Source organism: Psammomys obesus, unplaced genomic scaffold, assembly GCF_907164565.1.
Source record: "Psammomys obesus unplaced genomic scaffold, mPsaObe1.curated_primary_1811, whole genome shotgun sequence".
NCBI classification, from domain to species: domain Eukaryota; kingdom Metazoa; phylum Chordata; class Mammalia; order Rodentia; family Muridae; genus Psammomys; species Psammomys obesus.
This window is the reverse complement of record NW_026585609.1, coordinates 7247300-7270099: the sequence shown is the minus strand read 5'-3', so window position 1 is coordinate 7270099 and position 22800 is coordinate 7247300. Positions and strand designations below refer to the sequence as shown.

The window sequence follows — 22800 nt, the reverse complement described above, 5'->3', positions numbered from 1 at the left end:
TCATCATCATCATCATCATCATCATCATCATCATCATCATCATCATCATCATCAGTTGTTGTTGTTGAGACAGTCTGGCTGTCCTGGAATTCTCTTTGTAAACCAGACTAGTTTTGAATTCACAGAGATCCTTCTGCTCCTGCCTCCTCTGCCTTCTGAGTACTGGGATTAAAGGTATGTGCCACTATACTTGGTTTCATGCATTCTTTTCTCCACAAAATAATTTTTAAGACTGAGTAAAAAACCTGTTTCTCATGTAATGAAAGAATAACCTTCCTCAGGCTAGGCTGAATGTGTATGGGTTGATAGTAGCTGTCTTGGCTTCTACTTCTATATTTTTGTTGTTTTGTGAAGGTGTTGAAGTTTTCTCTTTTGTGTTTTTTAAATGTGCAAAATACAAGAGGTATCCATGACCATCTTTGTGCTATTTGTGTGTGTGTGCGTGGGGGGGTTCTGTATAAGCAAAAAATATTATTGACGTTGTTACCAGCTTCAAGAGGTGTATTTTTACTACCTCCACAAAGGGGCCCTTTGACTTTGACCTTCCTTTTTGTCAGTTCTTTTCTTAGAGACCTTAAAAACATACCCTACCATTTAAGGGCTTAACTGAGGACCTTCAGCAAAGCCTGTGGCCTATGTAGACCTTTGTAGGCCTTTGAGAATGGCAGTGAGAAATCCCTGTCCATTTCTTGTTCCCTTTTACCTTGGTATTTTAGGGATATCTGCAAAGCAGTGTGGCAGAAAGCAGAATAACCTGTCTGATAAGTCCTGTCTAAACAGACTAAGGCCAATAAGGCCCTGGTCTGACATTGCCAAACTCAAAGGAGCCAATTGTATGCACAAAGGTGCAAATCACCGACGCCCTTGGGGAGAGCTACACTGGTCACAATCCAGGGGAGAGACAAGTTCAGTAGCTCGGGCCTGCACTGTGATGAGGTGGGCCTGTTGCTCTCTGGCAGCCTATGTCCCTGTCATCTGGACCCTTTCGGCAGGTGCAGGCAGTGGTGTTGGCGTCTCTTCAGTGCAGAATGTGGGGGTTTTCGGTTTCCCCCTTTGCTTTGAAGGACACAGTCATGGACACCTAACAGTAGAAGTGTGAGGAAAGAAAGCCTTTCTGTGGTGCCGTGGCGCCTCAGTGGGCTGCCATTTGCTCTTTCCCCAGAAAATTACTTTTCAGTGCTTTAGTTATATGCCTCCTGGCACACTGAAGGAGGGACAGTGCCTTTTCCCAAAGCGTGTACAAGGCAGCTCTGGCCTGTGAGTGAACATCTCCTGGCTGGAGGCCCTTCTGAGCTTCATGTTCTTTTTATCCTCTTCTAGATCTGGCCCCTGGTGTCCTTGAGACCTATTAGAGGGGAGGGTGGACAGGCTGCCCTCTGCAGTACTGCTCTCTGTAAAAGGGAAGTGCTGCTGGGGAGAAGGGATTTTAAGTGAGGGTTTTTCTGTGGGGTTTTCTCTCCATTACCCCCCCCCACCCCAATCAGGAATAAATCTGAAGGGGCAGGTTTTGATCTTTAAGAAGCAACGATATATATACATATATATACACACATATATATGTATATATGTATATATATGCATATTTATTGTGTTACCAACACCTTAAGCAGTATTTAACAGAAAGGAAAACATGGTAAAAATAGAACTAGGAGCTGGGGTGTAGTTCTGCTGGTGGAGGGCTTGCCTCGCATGTACAAAGCCTTTAGTTCAGTTCCCAGCACTGCATAAAACCAGACATGGTGACACATGCCTGTCATCCCATACACTCTAAATGTGTAGGCAGGAGGATCAGAAGTTCAAGGTCATCTTCTGCTACATAGCAAGTTCAGGTCCAGCTGGGCTATATGAGACCCTGTCAGGGAGAGGGAAAGAACTGGAGAGTGCTCACAGTGAAAACCAAATGCTGTTTACTTCTCCGTGGCAGTCTACATGAAAGCAAGAGCGTATTAAACTATTAGGCCTTGGGGATTTTGGATTTCTCACAGTTATTTTTAAAAAGAAAAAAAAACCCTCTCCCTTGCTTGGTCATAAGGAAAAGCAAATTTCAGAACAGCCTGGCATAGAACAGGAAGCTTTAGTCACACTTAAAGTCCCATTGCTTTGTCATACTGCTTTGTGTATGGATTTAACATAACACTCCTTTGAGAACACCTTCCTTCCCAAGGGCCCTAAACCCTAAATAGTTATCAGTCTTTATTTTGCCTGTTTACTAAAAATATTGATAATGGTAACTACCATTTAACTAGTGTCACACAAACTGAAACTTCCAGCTGAAAATATTTCATCTGTCTGGGACCGTGAGCTCTGTTGAGAATGGCTTCACTGGAGGCATTAAGTAGCCAACTTGTCTCTCGTGTCTCGAAACTTTCATGGTTTTAGCACCCCCAACCCCACATCCTTGTAATGCTCCTAGTTCAGGCAAGCCAGATGGTTGGCCACCGTTTTAGATTTAGGAGGCTTTTCATAAAATAAAACCATTCCACCTTAAATTTGTCTACCTTAATGTTGACCTAGATAACAGTGGGAGTGGTTCGGTGCCTATCTTTAATTCCTCCTTGTAGAAGACCCAAAGCACATAGTCATGAGATGAGGGAAACTAGAGATAAGTAGGGCATTACAAAGCAGAATTTCTGGTTTCATGCTTGCCTACTGGTTCTCTTTTTAGTACAGTATATGGGAAATACTGAAAACAAGAACTGATAACTACCTGAGTCTTGAAAGAAGAACTGTTTTTTCAAGACACTTCTGTTGCTCTGCTTTTCTTTTTGTTTGTTTGTTTTGTTTTTGATTTTTAATCTGGAAAATGAGTATGTTGGTCTCAGTTTCTAAGTCCTCTCCCTGCCTAAACTTACCATGGGAAAAGAAGCAAGGAGTAGAAAGCAGAGAGGTCAAAGGAAAAGGGATGCTGGGCAAGGCAGCACACAGTTGCCACCCCAGCATTCAGGAGATTGAGGTGGGGTGGGAAGATCATGAGCTAGATGCCAGTCTGGGCTACAGAGATGAGTCTAAGACCAGCTGGGGCAATGTAGCAAGACCTTGTGTCAAAAAATCCAAAAGAAGAAAGGGAGAAAAGGAGAAGACAAAGTGATGAAGGAGGAACAGAAACAGGGAAAGATACAGACTATTTTCTTCAATAAGCTCTGCCCCAGGGGAGGGGGTTTTTCTTCACGTGCAAACTTTTGGAACATGCTTAGGGCACGTGCAGCCATTCTTGTCCACCCAGCTCTTCCCACCATCATATGCTTCTGTCCCTTCTTAATCCTTGAGCTACCATGGTGCTTTCTCATGGCCGTACTGGATGGACGCCTCTTCTTACATTTCTGCTTAGAGAACCTATGCTGGGACGCATTGTTTAAACGCCCTGTCATTTGGTTTAAATATGACCTTACATGTCAGGATATACTCCTTTTGTCTAAACTACCCAGTTTCAGTTCTGTAATCATGTTAATCACTAGCACTTTCTTAATACATTTTCTTCCATCTTCTCTAGGCAAATGAGACCGTTTTTACTTGGCCAAATAGCCTTCTTAGTTGGAGGAGAAAAATGCAGAAAAACCGTAGCTTTGGAATATGGCCTACTTTGCTTAAAATTCTAGCATTACTTGTACAACATTGGAAGACAAACTACTTAAAAAGTTTTACAAAAATTTTATGTGTGTGGGCATTTTGCCTGTATATATTGTCTGTGTAGCGTCTGTGTGCCTTTGGAAACCCTGGACTGGGATTATGGTGGTTAGCAGCCATGTGGATGTTGGGAATTCAATGTGGTTTTTCTGGAAGTGCAGTCAGCGCTCACTGCGGAACCCTCTCCCTAGCTCGGAAGGCCAGTTCTTTAATCTCATCCTGACTCACTTCTCCCTTTGTAAAACAGATGGGGTATCTCAACTGCCTGACCCCTGGAAGGTGCTCTGTACATTTACCCTTCATTTTCTCCTAACCTGCTGCTCAGTGTGTCATCTTGTTTCTGTTCATTATAGCCTCTCTACCTTCACAGGTTGCAGAAAGAAGTGTAGGCAGCTGGATAGAAGAGAGCACAGCAAGGGAGGAGGGTGCTTCTGGAGAACTGCATCAGGCTTCCCTCCTGACATCTATTAGGCCATGCTAGATGGTTGTGAAATCACCTGGGAAATAGATAGCTTTAGCAGAGATCTAGCAATCTCAATTATATTTATTATTAGTGCAGTTCCTACTGTACACACAGACACAGACAAACACACACAGACACGCACACCCCATGCTTAGTGATACTGAAGAGTTGATCTATAAATTCAGGTGAGTAACCCTGGCAGATGGCTGCTGTACTGATAGTTGTAGCAGACATCAGAAAACCTCATGTCCTCAAGACCCTTGTCTGTGGTCACTAGCATATTAATCAAAAGAGGCAAACATGCTTTTTCCTTCATATGGAACATGGGTCGTAACGGTGTTCTAGAATTTACTGGAAATTATCCTTCCTTGAGTCCAGTTCAGATAGATGGTTAGCTCATCGCAGCCGGACACTCAGACCTGGCTGCAGCTGCTTCTCTTATTGCTAGGTCTCTATAGGAATTAAGCAGTTTGATTGCCATTCTCCCCCCTCCCCCAACCCCTGCTTAAAAACAGAAGTTTTTTTCCGAGGGTTTGAAACTGACTTAAGCTCTGCAGCAGATAGATAATAGTCTCACATGAGCACTGTTTCGTTACCTCATAGCTCCCTACCTCCCTGCAATTATGTGGTATCTTGAGCCACTGAGACATCTGAGAAATGGCTATGTCAAGTCATGCAGTAAATACCAGAGCAAGACTGTATTATAGTGCCTGGATGTTTCCAAGGAATCGCAATGAAACTTGAAAGGTGCCGTTTTTCTCCTGTGTAAGAACTAATGAGCAAAGTGTCTTGCGAACTTTTAGCACCTGTCCTCGAGTAGCAGAGCGGTGCTGTTCAGTGACACCAGCCCCTACATCCAGGCTTTCTCCCTTCTTCCACTCCTTCATGTACCATGGCCATCTGTTGGGTGATCCGCTGGCTTTCGTGGGTGTCTTTAGGCCACCAGCATCCAGGAGCAGCCTCTGCTACAGCCCGGTCTCCCAGTGTCCTCACAGCAGATCATGGATCTCTAACTGACTCTTTTGCTTCCTGGGAGCGCTGGGAATGAGGAGCTGGTGTCAGGAGAACTCCTATGGCTTTATCAGGAATGAGATCAGGCACCTAAAGTGGCTTCTTGAGGAGTGGGAGAGATAAGGCCAAAATGTCTGCTCCAGAGTTTCTCAAGGTGTCACCCTGAGGACCCGTGTCATCATCTGATTGCTGCACAGCCGTTGCTCCGTGTAACTGGAGGCCCTGGGCTTTGCTGCTGGTATGCTCTAGGTTCCAAGGCTAGCTCATTACAAGCTATATAACATTGCCAGATCCCAAGTCTTTAAAGCCGTAATGGAATATCATGCTTATCTGAGACTGGTAGCACATGGCTGTAACCTAACAACTTGAGAGGTGACACAGGGGTTTCTTAGCAAGTTAGAGGCCAGCCTGGATTACATGAAATCCTGTCTCAAAAAAAGACAGGCTCCTTTTGCTCCTTCACCAAATAATACTTAACTGAATGCTGGGAAGTTTAAATAAAGTATTTGTGCGTGTCACATAAAAGCTGATAGTTGATGATAGTTTCTTTATTCTTTACTTTAAAAAAATTCTTTACCATATGCCCCTTAAATAAGATTGAGACTTTTTTTTTTCCTCTTGTTCATTGTCATAATCTCAGCAAATAGTGGGGCCAGGTGCATACTCACTGAATCAAAGAAAAATCATTTATCAAGGTCTTCAACTCATTTTCTCACTCACTGGCCCAATAATTATGAATTATCTGCAGTCTGTCAGGCACTGTGCTTGGGGACTGTAGTCCGTACATTCGCATGTAGTAGCTACTTACTGTTTGTTAGCTGGCCTGGGAGAGGAAGATTCCATAGAAAAGTAGACTTTTGATCAGTTTTGATGCTTGAGCTGGGATTTTAAACATTAGCAATGCTTGGCATCACCAATGTCAACTCTGACCAGCCACACTTGATACTGTTTCGGGTCACGCAGAAATGAACTGTTATTCATAACTGTTTGTGGGGCTGGGAGGTGTTCGATTGGTAGAATGCTTGCTCTGCAAGCATGAGGATCCCCAGAGGCCAGTGCAAAAGCCAGGCTCACCAGCCCTGGGGAGGTGGAGGCAGGAGGCCCTCTGGAACTTGCTAGCCGGGTAGTGCAGCCAAACTGGTGAACTCCTAAGCTCCCCACCCCCAAAAGGTGGTGGAACAGTTGAGGGGAGAACCCATTGTCAGCCTCTGGTCTCCCTCTGTGTGTGCAGTTATGTGTGCACACACAAATACATGGTCGTGCGTGCACACACACATAACCCCCCCCCCAAGTTTATAACTTTAAAAAACATTCTTATTCTTTGAGAATTTCATTGTGCATATTTTTATCATATTCACTCTCATTCCTCTCCCAGCTCCTTCCAGATGGCACCACCTCCTTGGTCCTCCATCCTGGTGTCCTCCTTTGAGTCCTCTTTGTGTTGTTCATATACGCTGAGTTTTGTGCCAACCACTGGAGCACAGTGACCTACCAGAGGCCACATCTTAAAACAAACAAACAGACCAACAAACAAACAAACAAACAAACACCATGACTGTCTCTCCTCCAGAAGCCAATAACTGTCCCTAGCTCCTCATGAACCCCTCTCTGTCTTCCGTGCTAGGACGTTGACTGTCTTGATACGTAGGGCCTGTGCCGGCAACCACAGCGGCTGTGAGTTCATGAGTGCAGCCATCTTCTCTTGTCGTGTGCGGAAGACAGTTTTGTTCTGGTCCTTCTTGACCAATGGCTCTTTCAGTCCGCCCACAGTTGTATATGCTGAGAAGCTCGCAATTTCATTGGCATATATAACTGTTTTCCAGCGTTCTCAAAGAGGCGTTATTCTTAAAGTCCTGTTGCTGGATGGTGGTCTTGGTGGAGGTCTTTTAAACACATGATGAAGTATCTACTTTGGGAAGAAGCAGGCGCGCTTGGGTGGTAGGCTGCCCTGGGAACTTGAAACAGACTCCCATCAGGCTTCAGAACTGCAGGGTGGAGAATGTACCACCTGGAGGGGAGAAATAAGATCGGTCAGGCAACAGGGTAGGTTTGTAGCAAGATTTTGAGGTTGGCAGCCGGACTGAAAATTTTGTTAATAAGTCGCTAGTGGCCTTAGCTGTCCTCCCTGCCCGGCATCCATGGCTGTGACTAAACACCACCTGAGGACCCTTCTTAAAGGAAAAATGACAAAAAAAAATCCTGGAGGAGCCACTCTCTCAACTGCTTGCTAACTGTGTGTGAGTGTGGAGGTCAGAGAAAAACCTTCGGGAGTCAGCTCTCACCTTCCACCAAGTGGGTCCCAAGGATTGAACTCAGGTCTTCAGGCTTGGCAACAAACACCTTTCACTCAAGCACCTGTCACTGCCCCAAACCTGAAAATTTTAGTGTGCCTTGCAGTTTCTTTTCTATTTTTTATATTTCTCCTCTCTCTTTCTCTCTCTCCCTCTCTCTCTCCTCACCTCTCTCAACTGGGTCTTACTATGTAGCCTAGGCTAGCCTCAAATTTATGTTCTTCCTGCCTCAGCTTCCCTAGACCTGAGATTACAGGTACACATGCCACACCCAGCTTGCACATGACCCCGCTAATTCTGGCCTTCTGTACCTGTTCTTCTTCCTCTACTCCCCATGCTAAAAACAACAAAGGTATAACCTGAACAAACACACTTGTTATTTCCTCCACACTGATTCTTCCCAGTGAAACTACGAGAACCACGTCTCAGCTTCTTGGCTCATTGTGAAACTCAAACAACTGTGCTGACAAGCTGACGAGGTTTTTGAGTAAATCCTGTTAAAACAGTGACAAAGTCGATGCCAGCCATGACGTGTTATTCTTATGCAATGGTTTCCATTCCTTTTACACTTGGGTTCAAAGACAACAGCTGCTCCCTTTGCCCCCTCTTTTTTCAAATGCTTAAGAAAAATTAACATGATCTGTCTTGCTACATCACAACATTTTACATTCATTAGTTAGCAAGATAGAGAACGGGTACTATTTTTCTTTTCTCTCTGCAGACCTGGTGGGTAAATCAATCAAAAAAATTTCTGAGAGTGGCCTTGAGTGTCAGATTCTGAGAATCGAAATCCCTGTTTTGAACCCCTGTTAATAAACAAGTTCCAGTTCAATAAAGATGTTTTTAACCATGTGGACACGGGCTTTACGGTGAAAGTCAGGAAGGACTCTCCCCATCTCTGACCCAACCCAACTATCCCATTTCTAGCTCCTCCTCCTGTTCCTATAATGCCCTGGACCCAACTTCCCAGCCCATGCTTGTTACACGTCAAATAGATCTACGTCTAGATCTACGTCTTCACAACTCCTCAGTAACGGGTTAATGGTTTGCTGGAGTTTGGATTTTGATTTTCCTGTGTCCATATCCACAGCTGTGGGCCAACCTTACCTATAAGCTGCCATTCGGAACCCCAAACCACACAAATGGCCCAGGCTCTCCCACTTGCTCAGAGGAGAAATTATCAAGAGATGAAAACTCTGCATGAGCAGGGACATTGCCTGTTCACCACCAAAACCCTAATGCTCAAAAACAGGACTCATCAGTATTTGAGAAATGAGGGGACCTCACTAGACAACGTCACTCAAAATGTTCCTTCATTTTAAAACAAGCTCAGGTTTCGTCCTGTTTCCACCTAGGGCCATGCTCTCAGATGGAGCTTGTGTTCTCCTTCCCTCTTCTCTAGTTCTTCCACAGCTTTCCCCTGAGCAGTGAAGGCTGTCACTCAGAAGTTTAAACCTGCTTCATAGTTCACATTTTAGACAGCAGAACACAGTGTTGAGAAGGTACCTGGAGCGTTACTCCTTGCTGTGCTGTGGTATTTCTAGGGATATAATAGGAATGTTGTGGCCAACTTGAAGAGTAATCCACATGAGGAGGTACTGCAGGACCCAGTGATAATTTGTGTTGGGGGGTAGAGCTGAAGTGCTGTGGAGAAGTGGCGTCTTGACACAGCAGGGATTCAGCTCCCAGGGGAACTTGCTAGGTACCTTAGAGGTGGGTTCCTGGTAGGAGGGGTTTGTGATCCCTGAGTGTAGAAGGCAGAAGCGTTCCCATTGCCTCATCCTTCTCTGTGAATGGCTTCTGTTTTGGAGGACCCCAGTGAGCTTTGGAGAAAGGAAGAGGAGGCATGCACAGTGTCTGCAGTATTGCTGAAAGAACGGGCACAGGACAGTGGCTTGCTGCCCTCTCTCTCCGACCCTTGGCGGGGCGCTGCCCCTGAATACAGCCTTCAGTGTAGAGTATGGTTGCCAGCGTCACTGGAAGTGGTTTACACAGCTGTAAACTGAGTCTTATTTTATTTTAAATAAGTGCAATTTGAACATTTGACTCAGGCACTAGAGGTTGTCTCAAGAATATTGAAACTGCTTGAATAGATAAACTTAACCTCTCAGCTGGAAGTTTTATCTTATTTTTGAAGATAGGATCTCTCTGTAGTCCAGGCTGGCCTGGAACGATGTAGCATGGGCAGACCTTGAATTCTAGACAGTCCTCCTGCGGTTACAGGAGTATGGCACCCCAAAGTTCTCCGGCTGTAAACTTTATGCTATCCAAATACAGATTAAAAGTTTCTAATGAAAATTTAGTGTCCTCTTTCTGATTCCCTGTATTGGAAAGTAGACAACAGATTTTAAAGACTCAGTATTTAAAAAGACACAGTAATATATTTAAATTAAGAATTCTATATATTGTTTACATATTGAAAGACTCTTTTGGCTACATTGAACTAATATGTGAGTATGATAATTATATAAGCCAATTTTACCTGCCATGGCAGCTAGGGAATCTTGGATTACACCAGTGACTTACTGTATGTGTCTGTGGGACGGTGCTAGGCGAGTCAGTCCCATATGGGATCTTTCAAGGAACGATAGAACTTTCTAGGGAAGTTTGCTAGACTTAAAACGCTAGAAGCTCACTCCCCACCCCCCAGTTCTGCTAACATACCGTTTCATGTGGGTGGGTTTGTGGAGGCATGGGATTGAGGTTGGAAAATAGGTTTTAACAAGAGCAAGTTCATTGAGAAGATAGCTTAGCCTGTGTGTAATCACAGTGATTTTCAAGTGCATTTTTATCCACTCACGAACCAGTGATTCTTCCCGGAACAAAGAAGCAACCTCGTCAGCGATCTGTCATTTGGATTTGTTCGGCATTTCTCCCAGCAGTCTCGGTAACTGTTCGTGTGGATTTGGCTTGCTTGGTAGTAAGAATATAATCTTACCTGAGGGGAATTCCATTGCTTCAAAGGAAATACAAGCCCCTTTACAGGTCCCATTTCAACCACCAGCTCCAAGCGATTTTGAGAGCCCACTTTTCAGTGTTTTTTTTATTGATGTTCCAGGTTGTCCTCTTCTGTGGTTGGCAATAGTTGGAGCTCACGGTTGGGAATAGTGGGAAGGCTTAACTGGTGCTCTATGGCCCGGTTGGTGTGCAGATTGCTTACTGAAAAATGCCGCCAAGAGAATTTCACCTCAGCTCCCTAGCTGCAAGAGCCGGGTCTAATGCAGATGTTTGGGCTACATGCCTGCCACAGTCCTGCCTCGTTTGAAACGGCGTGTTGCTTGAAACAAAAAGAGGAAAAGCTCATAATACCAAGATGTTTAGATGCTGTTGAAAAATATAACTTCCAGGAAACACTTAAGTGTTCAGTGGCTTTTTCCTTGATAGAGTTTTCACTTTAACAATGAGCAAATAAGCCAGAAATTCTTGAGTAAACTACTCTAGCCCTGTAGGGCTACTTTGTACAGACTCTTATTTTCCAAGAGCTTAAAAACAGTTGTAGGTTGGTGTGCTCCAGACGTGAGGGTTAGGAATGTTTGCTTTATCCAGAACAGTTGGGTGGTCATTCAGGGGTTCTTTGATACTTCAACATCAGGTTGAACCTGTGTCAGGTTGGCTCTGTGACCTGGCTCCTGAGGTGTTAGGAAGACGTGGGGACATGCCATGGCAGGTGTTCCATCTTGGTGATGAACCCTAGCAGGTTGAAGGTTCCCAGTAGTTTGAAGGTTTTGTTTGATCAGTGTTTTGTGCTGGGGATGAACCCAGGGATTTGCACATGCCAGTTAAGTGCTCTTCCGTCAGCGCTGTCTTCCATCAGCGACGTCTTCCGCCCCTCGGTTCTAAGGTGTGTGGCTGGAGAAGCGTATGCCAGTCTTTCAGAGGCTCTCAGTTCAGTGCTTACAGTGGAGTGTTCTGAGGCTCCTGTGATACTCACATGTACATGCCCTCCCCCAACACATACAGAAACACACACACAGTTTAAAATAAAAGCATAAATCTTATAAAAAGGAAACCAGCTATTTGGAGTTAAGGACATTTCCTCAGATTCATTATCATCAGCTGATGGTTTGATGTGCAGAACTATGGACCTAATCATGAGTCACAAGGTTGCTTTGGTCAGAAATGTATCCCAGAGGTCACTGTATATTGGAGTACCAGCAGCAGACTAAGGAAATAATGTTATTTACAGATGAGATATGACTTATAGAAACGTGGGTGACTGGAACGTAGCTACATCAGTGAAAAGCGCACCCCAACATGGGTGACAACTCACAAAAGCTGCTTTTCTGGGCTCTCTGTAACTTGTAGTCAGTCAGCTATAGTCCAAATCTACCTCCTCCTGCCCCCAGCAATTGCTAATGGTAATTTAACTTTTGTGAGGGGCTTGTGCATCTTGTTAAGTTTCAGGAGCTGCTGGAGCCCTGGAAATCTCGTGAGCTTCCTTCCTCCCTACAGGAGGAGGCAATGCCTGAATTCAAAGGAGATATGAATTCACAGAGTACATGGGCATATCTGTCTAAGCCCCGACGGCCATCTTGGCATCATTCCCTCAGAAGACCACTCTCCGGCTTTTCGGCCTTTAAGCCCATACTGTATGTAGCACAGTGCTTCTCAACATTCCTAATGCAGTTTAACCCTTTAATACAGTTCCTCGTGTTGTGGGGACCCTCAACCGTATTTAACTCAGTTTCTCATTCGTTGGTAGTTCCAAACTGTAATTTGCTACTGCTATGAATCTTAATATAAATATCTGTGTTTTCTGATGATCTCAGGCGATCCCTGTGAAAGGGTTGTTCAACCCCCGAAGAGGTCAGGACCCATAGGTTGAGAAGCACTGCCGGGAGGAAGTTTCTGGGGCCTGAGTGGGTGGAAGAGAAGAAAGGGAGGACAGAGCAGAGGGAAGTCAGCTCCATTCCCACCTGCTTCTCTGTTACCCTTGCCACAATCTTGCCATATATACCTTGAGGGCAGAGAACAAGGGTTCTGTGTCAAACGGCAGAACCTGAGGCTGAGCAGTATTGTGGATGTTTTGGTTTATGATATGTAAACATGTTTTTGTTAAAATTCTAAGTGTGTGTGTGTGGGGGGTGTTAGTTTGTCCACACCTGTTAAGTGTCTCATTTGGAGCATGGTCTTTGCCAGGTGGAATTAGTTGAATTCTGAGGACTTTGGGGGGTATAAATATGACAGCTCAGGGGAAGAAGGAATGGCTGCTTGGAGGACTGCTTGATGCTAGTTCGTCCTGCTGCTGCATTTGCTGTTTGCTGATTTGCTGGTTACCTGGGCTGCTGATACTGGTATTTCCTCCAAAAGAATCCTATGACCCTACCCAGAGGGAGGTAGCAGAGAGAACTCCAGCCCGTGTCTCCACTAACCTTTCCCTCCTACCAGGTGTTGGGGGGGTGGGGCTGGAAGGGAGGTAGAAGCATCTAATAATCCTAAATAAAGCAGGTTTGTTAAAAAAAAAAAAATCAAGGTCAACAGAGCAGGTTCTTAGGTGGCCACTGGGGAAGCCAGGGACAGTGAGGGAAGACTCGGAAGCACCTTGCACACACCTGTGTGAAACAGTTTTTCAGGTGTAGTTCATGTGCTGCCCAGAGACAGCACAGTGGTGATTTACTCAGGAGGGAGGACAGTTGGCACACAAATTAAGAAGACTTGTAAGATCTGTTATGAAACAGAATCATTTACCATATGTCTTCATTAATTTTACTTGTTTCTGTCTTGATTTCAGAGGGCGATTCTCAGCCCTAACTGAAGCACATCGGAATCACCTTGGAGGGTTAATATTAATGCCCGGCTCACATTCCCGCAGAATCCGATTTGCTCAGATACTGGTTTTTGGCTTTTTTTTTTTTTTCCTTTTGTTTTGTTGTTGGTTCTCTGTGTAATTCTGATGTGTAGCCAAGACTCAGAATATCTGATTCAAAATATTTGTTTTCTAAATTGTTACCTGATCCTGAGTCCCCAAGGTATGGGACTCCCAGTATATTTTTCGTATACCGTTGAATACTAAGACTTTTAAAGAAGGCATCTGATCTCTTAGAAAGTAGACAATTACTCCGTCTTCAGAGGGCTGTAAGAGGGCTGTACCTAAGTTTCTTTGCTATTTTAAGCTGCATGAGGCAGCTAACCAGTACTGTCGTCACACGTGCACTTTTATAGTTCATTCTCATTTCAGTTGCTTATTGTTCAGAGTGGTATTAACGCCAGTCTCATCTCTGCAGTAACAATCACCAGAAACCCAGACTCTCGGATCTGCGAAACCGTGACCATAATGAAGGAGGGACTAGCTGTCTCTTCTAATTAAGTTTTGTGTCCAAGAGTCAAAACAGTCTGTAAATTTTGTTGTTGTTGTTTGACAAGTACAGATAGAGATTTTTTTTTTTTTTTTCTGAAAGTAGAAACATAGGCGAACAACGCTTGTGGCTGGTTGAAGGTGGTTTATACTGCCGTGTGCAGGGCAGTGTACCCGAGAGCAGCGGCTCTCGGCCTTCCTGATGCTGCCGTTCTTTAATGCAGTTCCTCCTGTTGTGCTGACCCCCAACTGTAAAATTATTTTCATTGCGACTTAATAACTGTAATTTTGCCATGGTTATGAATTTTAATGTAAAGATTTTGGGAGCTAGAGGTTTGCCAAAGAGTCCTAAAGTTTTATTTCGGGGTGTGTGTGTGTGTGTGTGTGTGTGTGTGTGTGTGTGTATGAATGAATTTGAATTCTGCCTCCTCTGTCAGTGCCTTCACATCAAATAAATGCAAGTAATTTCCCATTTGCAACACCAGAACGGGCTTCATTCTTAAGATCAATGGTATGTGGGACTTTTCTGTGCCTTGTGGTAACCAGACTTTATATGCCCCAAGATTCTTTGATTCAGGAGGTCATACTGTATAAGGCTCATCTCATATTTTTTTCTTCTCAGGAACATGATGTAGCAGTAAGGCTGGCTGTTATTAACCTGGTGTGTCAGGAACACTGTGATGTGGACTGACTTTCTTTATTGCTTTTTAAACACAGTGTTAATTAGTTGCATTGCAAATTATTTTGGTTGTAAACGTTTTCTTGAGATGTAAATCTTTTCTGACTTAATTTGTGCTCGTTTCTCTAGATATAGTTTACAGGGCACTTTTCCCCCTTTCTATTTAGTTTTCTTTTTCAGCCCGAGGCAGTCTGGGAATCACCTGATAGTAACAGAACAAGAGAGTTCTTCATTTTGATCTTGATAGTACTATGTCCTTCGGGATTAGGGGGGTCACTTAAGACCCTAGCTTCCCTGGGGCTCCTAGCCTGGGTCAGCAGCACAGCCCTACAGAATACAGGCCATCGATTGTATGGCTGACATGGGGATTAAGAATGCAAACCCGTCCAAGATTTGCTGCCTGATCCTGAAAACCTTAACTTTCTTACCAGGCACAAGTGGCCCACTTAAGCTGTGGGCGTGTTATGAAGAGGCGTTAGAGGACTGAAAGTCTTCAGTTTTAAAAGAGTCTAGGCTGTTGCCCCACGTCCAGCCTTTGCTACCAACTTGCTGGCATTGTGAATTTGACTCTCAGGGGATGGCCAGTAAAGAAAGGAGAAAGAGCAGGCCCGTGAGTGGTGCTGTGTAGCAGAGGACAAAGCTATGGGAGGCGGAGGTGAGAGTTGAGGAAGCCACCCAGAGCTTGCAGTGGGGATTCACAGTTACTGCGCTGGTGCTTAAGCAGTCGGCAAGAGCCTGAGCTTGGCCTTCCCCTTAGGTTTTCAATCCCATGAATCCCAGGACAGCTCCCACACCAGGGGCACAGTGAGGGGTGCGCAGGGGCTATCGTGTGGGCTCTGGCACATGCCTGAAGGTCTTTTCTCATTTGTGGGGAAAATTGAGAAGCCTCTGTAATGCGGCCCCTGATACAAGTAAATAGCAACTCTCTCAGTTCATTACTTGTTAGCCCCAGGCAGGGACTGCGCAGATTGGCTAATTGTAGTAGCCGAACCATTAAAGGGAATAGCATTAATGGAGGAGAAAGCAGCTAATAAGGTAGCTGAACTTGGCCACTGCATTGTGCCAGGGTACAGGCTGCCACTAACGTAAGTACCTGTTTGTGCTGCATTGGGAAATAGCTGGGAAGAAAGGATTTAGTGACCCTCTTTCAAATGGTGGAGCCAAAGCTCAAGGGCATTTCTGGGTAACTCCGACACTGAAACAGTTTTTCCCAGAGGTGGTACTTGAGGTTCTGTGTAAGTGAAAACACTCACCTTTCCTACAGTGAACGATGCTGCTGGCCTACTCTGGGAGCACACACGCTTTAATGGCGTTTCCAGGAGCCATGGTACACACTGCCAGGCTCATCTGTTCTCAGCTTAAAGCAACTGTGGCATCATAGCAGGGACTAGGGTGCACCCTGGGCCTGGGAATGGCATGAATTTAATTTTCCTGTCTAGGTCTGAAGCTTGTAACCTTGCTCACGTGTGCATGATGCTGGGGCCCAGCCAAATGAGCTAACCATCGGTGCATCCAAAGAGCTGGGCCAACTCCAGAGTCCTCCCTGGAAACCACAACCTGGCATTAAAAGAAATCCCAGCTTTAGCTGCTGCTTACTATTCATGTCAGAAATATCTAAGAAATTCAAAAAAGTTAAAAAAAAAAAAAGACAATTTCATGCCATCCCTTGAGTGGAAAGGATCTTATTTAACATATTTTAAAATTGGAACAATAAAAAAAAATGTATTTGAGGTTTTTGTTGTTGTCCTTGTTGTTGTTTTAAACTTCTGCGCACTAGTTCTAGACATTGTATCTAGTACAACCTCAGGGTCTAATTGATAGACAAATAGATACAATGTTCCCATTGTATTTGGGGTTGCTTTTACCTACACTGTTGTTAACAAGCTTTGACTTGCCAGGGTGTTAGATTTTATCAAAATAGCATCTTGGAATTGTAGAAGCACCTGTGTGAACCCCCAGTGTGGATGCCTCTTTTAGAAAGCCTTCCTGTCTCAGCCCCAGTCAGCTTTCAAGGAAATAATCCCATATCTGTGGATGCTGGAGCTGTTGGCAGGTCCTTTTCCCTAGTGCTCATTGTATTATGGGCTCTGCCTCCTAAGTATACAGTTACTGTTGTTTTAGTTAGAATAAGTATTCTTCAAAGGTTTCTCCCCAGTCTGGCACTATTGGGGCAGTCAAGGACCCTTTTAAGAGATGAGGCCTCAGGAACTGGAGAGATGTCAAGAGCACTGGCTCTTCTTCTAGAGGACCTGTTTTGAATTCTCAGCACCTACGTGATGGCTCACAATCATCTGATAATTCCAATTTCAGAGATCTGATGCCCTGCCCTCCTCTGACTTGTGTGGGTATCCTTGTACATGAGACAGAATGCTCTCACATAAAATAAAAATAAATAAATATTCTTTAAAAATATAGGGTTTGGGGGAGAGAGAGAGAGAGAGAGACAGGAACTCGTGAGAGATCTTCAGACCATAGGGACATGCCCTCAAAAGGAATAGTAGGATAGACTAGATGCCCCCCCTCCCTTTGTTTGCTTCTCTGTCTTCAGTTGAGCAGCATGTGCTGCTTTCCCACAGACCCAGAGCCACAAGGCCTGTTGGTCACGGGCTGTAACCTCCAACACTGAGAGCCAAGACAAACCTTTCACCTTCATTCTTTAAAAATTGATGGTCTCAAGTGCTTGCTACAGTGATGGAATGCATGGGGAATCCTTCACTCTTTCTTTTACTAACTCCTCTGGTACTTGAAGATGTCTTTGAGAAGTCTGTAAGAGACATAATGGGGCAGAAGGCCACTGGCCACATACCTCCTTGCTGACTTTACTCTTCGTCATTTAGGAGTCTCTGTCCCTAGGCCCTTGAAGGAGCCTTTCCTAGATGATGTCCTCTGATTTCTGAGGGCAGACTTGCCTCCTTAGGACATAAGATTTTCTTGTTGTATTGACTGGGTCCTTTCCTCTTTCTCCTTCCCCACCTTTTTAAAAATCTCATCTACATATTTAGATATGATGTTCTTGAGGACTTGGAAAGGACTGAGTAAGAGAAATGATTTCTTACTGTTAAAACATCAGGTAGAAAGAGTAAGATATTTTTACCCGACAGTAGCCAAGATGAGATTTCTGTACAGTGTAAAGCAATTAAACACCCTAGCAATCTTAGCTGCTTCGCTGGTCCTACTGATTGTTGCAAAGCAAACACACATCCCTGTATGAATTCTAATGGCTCCTCCTGCACAGAGGCCTTATGGGGACAAACTTCTCAGACATATACTCTCTTTCTTTTAGCTAAATTCATTTACTTTCTGCTCATAAGATACATCCTAGGCTTAGGAATGTGGGTACCTACACGTTGGCAGTTCTGTTGGATGAGCCACTGATACTCCCTGAGAACTGAGGACAGGTGCAAAGCAAGATGCTATCCCAAGGACATTCCACTTCATACAGCAGCAACTTCCCTCTTAGGAGTTCCCATAAGCTACAAAGCCATTGTTGATTGGCTGCTGGTTACCTCTCAGTATTCCTCATAAGCTACAAAGTCATCGATGATTGGCTGATGGTGTTTGAATGGAGTTTCTTGTTGTTCCTCTTTGTTAGAAGCAGTTCCATGGAGTGCAGTCAGACCAGCCTGTAACCCTCGTTACCAGCTCTGCCATCTCCCAAGTTGGTGGCCTGATAGGTTGACTAATTGAGCCTTACAAGCTCAAGATCAGGTTTCCTACTGTGGACTGGTGATAAGGATGCCTTCCCAGCATCCTTGTGAGGTGAGAACAACCCTGTGAGCAGCACACAGCTTCCCTTAATGGTTTCTTGACTTTTGAAGTGACTGTGTCTTCCAACTATATTTGTATTCTGAGATGCATAGGTGTTCATATGTTTTTATGGGTGGAATGATATGGCATTGTTTTTCTTTTTGTTGTTGTTTTCTTTTGTTGCTGTTGGTTGTTTGCAGTGCTGGGGATGGAACCCAGAACCTTGTATATTTTAGGTAAACTCCACCGAGTTATACCCCTAGCCCCATCATAGAATTTAAATATCAGAGCCATTCTAGAAATCCAAGGACTTAGGGTTGTTTGTTTAATTCATAATGACGACTACAAGTCTAGACTCAATGAATGCTAAAATATTTCTTAGTGATGGGGAGGGAAGCATCTCAGCAACACTTCAGGGCCAGGCTTGATTGCAGGGCTTGTTATTAATGTTCTCTCCACCTTTTTCTTTATAATCCCACTGCGCATAGCTTAGAGGTGTGGGCGAAAGGAAGATTTAAGGTGATAAGACTTAACTCCATCCATTTGACAGATGGCAGTGCATTGTATTCTGTCTTTAAATCACCTGCTTTGTCTTCATAGACTTAAGGGAAAACAGCACTCATTTAGATTGGCAGAGCCTGGTTCCTGGAAGAGCCCGACAGCTGAGTGTGTGCTTTGTCCAGCGCACCCTCTTCCGAGGGCTGCCTGGGCCGTCAGGGCGCCTTGGGGAGGAAGCTGTAGAGACCAGGACTGTGGCTCCCACCCATGTTGCTTTCCGCAGGGAACTTCCGTTTGTCCTCCCCGATTTCCTGCAAGAGAGTTTTAAAAACCAGGTACCATTTGGGTTACGAGAATGGCTGTCCAGAGACATGTTTGTCTTGGGAAGCCTGAATACCCAGAAGCACTTGGGCTCTCAGTTTTAGAAGTCTCTCAGACCCTTCCTGGGAGAAGAATAAATCACCGTAAGTCCACATCTGCAGTTGCTTCTCTGCTTTACTCTTCCTGTGTGTCTGGATACCTGTGATGCTCTCCCCCAGCCCAGCCTCGGGGGCATATAGTTTCTCTCTAGGGACAGTTCAAAAATAATATCTGTCGTTGCATGTGCACACTTTCTCAAGTTCTTTAAGTTTAATCTCACCGAATTTGGGGTTGGACAAAAAAAAAAAAATTTAACAAGCAAAGAAATAGATGTTTGGGAATCTGTTACTTAGGTTTTTATTTGCATCTGTAATGCCGAAAGACCTGGAAAATGGTGCAGGTAGATTTTTAGCTACCCATTTAAGGAAAATAATGTATAGATATCTCGTTAGTAAAATAATGCTCATCTAAAGCACGGTGTGTGAAAGCCAACACCACGGATCTTGAATCATTTTACAGCCAGAAGAGGTACATTTAAGTAATAGTTTGCTTTAGTTTTCCTGCTGCTTTGATTAAAGTACTCTGACAAAAAGCAACTTAGCAAAGGGCTGTGTTGGTTCGCTGTGACCGGGAGGTCTTGGAGCAGGGGGTGGAGACGGCTGGCTCTCGCATCCCTGGTGCAGAGCCAGAGCAGCCCTGTGCTTACCCTTCTTTCTCCACTTTTGTGCAGTCAACACCCCAGCCTGGGGAATGGTGACGCCTGTAGTGAGGCTGATCATCCCACCTCAGATACCCTCATCACAAGCAGGCCTGCAGGCTCTTCTCCCAGTTGATTCTCCATCTCATCGAGTCAGCGTTTGGGAGTAACCATCACATTGAGTACTCCAGCTTGTTTGTCAGAGGAGGGACTCCTCCTGCGCCGTCTATCAAGGTTGGTTACAGGACAAGAATCAGCTTCCCTCAGGGATCCGGCAGCCTGATCTTTACACAGTCTTAACTGGGTTGCAATATTCGTCGTCACGGCAGGACACCATCATACAGCAAATGAGAGGTGTCTGTGGTGGCATTCTTACCGTAACTCCAGGAAACGGTCACTGTTCAGTCCCACAACGCTCCTCAGGACTTTCCATGCCGGCTTCAGAAACCAAATCGGAGATCTAATCCTGGTATTCCCAAATGTTGTCGAAACAATTTCTAGGAAGAATTCCTCAATCGGGGACATGCAAGTTTTTTTTTTAAATAACCCATCTTTGTACAAAAACACCAGCTTTATTTCTGTTCTCCTTGATTTACAAAATGCTTTTGTCTGTATTTCCAGAAGGTATTTGATTCACAGTAGGCTCTAACCCAACCCCTCAGCCTTCTTAAGGTAATAGTGTATGATCAAGTGAGATGCTCATGGTTTTAATAATTCTGAGGCTTTGACCCTTCTAGAACATGTGACTTGAGGGAGGAATGGAAGTAATGATGTCATTTTCCTGCACCGGGATACATGAGTGAGCCTCTTTTACATGGCAGCTTCAAGTTCACGGGTTAAAAATAAACACAATCAATCAAATTGGTCCCCTTTGTTAGCCCTCTAGGTGACGTTGAAGGGAGGAGATGTAAATAATTTTAAATTCAATAAGTCATTCTTATAGGAACAACCATTAAAAAGAGCTTTCTCTAATGGTTAGTAAGATTTGTATTTCAATCCTTTTCTTCAGCTGTTTCCAGCTTTTCTTTTCCTCACGAAAGCTCTATTACACCTTGTTCCCTCCTCGTGGCTATTACAGTTGACCTCAGTAATTTCAGCATTTCTCTTTTGTTCAGCAGCTTGGTAGGTTGTGTCTGCAATTTGAGTGCAGCACCCCCTCCCCAGCATCTAAACAACAGGGCATTCACATCGCAGCGTGTTTAATCATGACAGTGACCTCCATCTGTAGCTTATTCTTTACAATGTTTGGAGGTATTAATATTGCTGTTTATACAATTTAATTAAAGCCATGTTTATAATCCTCTTGGGAAAAATCCTTAGTGCTCCCAGTATTAAAGTAAAGTGTCTTTGGTTTTCATGTGGCTAACAGTTTTCTTTAGAGGTGAATGAGCCAACAGTTACTACTGTAGACTCCTGTTGATAGAGTCAAACCAGAGGAGTAGCAGTGGTGAGAATAAAGAAGCCACTTGATTTGGAATGCTGGATGTGAGTGTCCTTGAGGCACCTCTGTCTAGATGTCTCTGAGATAGCTGTGCCTTATTTTTCTAGTGGCTGTAGCTGCTGTTGGGCCAGTGTAGATATTAAGTGCATGGCTGTCGTAAAAGAATACAAAATGAGGACCATGGAAGTCAGGCTAGAAGCTAGAGAGACAAAGTACGCTAGTGTGAGGCCCCCAGTGGTGTGTTCTGTTCTTCTCAGGAAAGAGCCCACATACTAGGGTAACAGTCTCCCTGGGTCTCTGCTGGACACCAGCCCCATTGATCGCCCACAGGTTGCTAAAGGCCTGAGAAGCACATCTGGCTTTGTCCCATGAGGTCAAAGTACAGGCAGAGTCCTCTGTGTCAGTTGGGTGTCTTCACTGTACCTTTCACAGAGGGCTTCCTGACCCCACCTTTTAACTTCCCAGGATGGAGCCTTCATCCGGAATGAGAGTCCAGGTTCCACAATCCCCCGGTCTCTGGCCTGCTGCCAGAGCATGTTTCCATCCAACCCTCCTGGACAGGGAATGTGGTACATCATGGTTCCAGGGCCAGCACTGAAGCATCCCTGTGTAGTTATGAGGCCAGGAAGTTTGTAGAAGCGACACATACAAAATAATCATAGCATGACAAAGACACAGCACAGTGACAAAGTAGCAATCAGGAGACAGTGCACTGGCAAGGTGACTTCCAGCCAGATTCTGGTTGCTGGGCTAATGGTGGCTCTCCCACATTGCAAAGTAGAAGCATCCAGGCTAGGAGCCTGAGTGAAGTGGTCTCCTCAATTCCAGACAAGCTAGAGATTCCTGGGAGCCCTTGCTTTGACAAAGAAGTTATTATGTTATGAAACTCCATCTCTCTCTTTTTTTTTTTTTCTGTCATGTCATTCCAGTTGAAGACCTTTTGACTATAGGAGGTTACTTCATCAAGAGTTTTCACTTCTGTAAAAACCATAACAAAATAAAGCTGTTTTTTGGAATGACAGTAACTGTTGATATGTAGGCATGTGATGAGACTTGGGGCTTGTTCGAGGCATGTAGAGAGTTTATTAGATGACAATGTGATACTCTGCTTGAAATGCTTGGAAGCATTTTGTACCTGGGACTAGGGATCCCCACCAGATTTAAGATGGGCTTCTCATATATCCAACTATATGTCGTTGCCCCTCTTACCCCACATGGCCCCAAAGCAAGCACCAGAAATATTAACATCTCTGTGTTAGAGTTGCTTGCAGTGTCCAGTTCTTTGTTTGTTTGTTTGTTTGTCTTGGTTTTTAAGGGAAGTTGAATGTTTTCCATTATGAGACATCTTGGCTGATGAAGAAGCCATTCAAGGTATATGGGCCTGTGAGGAGTGAGAACCTCACCAGGACAGATATACGATGCATGTTTAAACAGATATCCTAATATGTATATTTTTTATTTAAAATTAAAATTTTAATTTTCCAACTTTCCAGTCTCTGAGCACAAGAAAAACTTGACTTTGGTTACAGGGCCATGGGGGCTCCTCTCCATCCCCTTGCCCGTTGATGAAGTATATAGCACTAAAGGCCTATCTTTCCAAAATGGGGAAGGATCCTTTTTTTTCTTTTTTTTTTTTTTTTTTCTTTTTCCCTGAGACACAGTCTTATGTAGCCCAGGCTGGCCTTTGCTCACTA

General features: G+C 44.4%; 1 protein-coding gene across 2 annotated transcripts in view; it reads left to right on the top strand.

Annotated features, from left to right (window-relative positions):
- Etv6 (ETS variant transcription factor 6) overlaps positions 1-22800 on the top strand; it is a 229538-nt gene that overhangs the window by 77740 nt on the left and 128998 nt on the right. Inside the window, exon 1 of one of the 2 annotated variants that reach the window (XM_055610926.1) lies at positions 135-174. The exons of the other annotated variant lie outside the window; for it this stretch is intronic. The gene's annotated coding sequence lies outside the window, so the exon portion shown is untranslated. Of the gene's footprint in view, positions 1-134; positions 175-22800 lie in introns of those variants that run through there. 2 annotated transcript variants of the gene reach the window in all.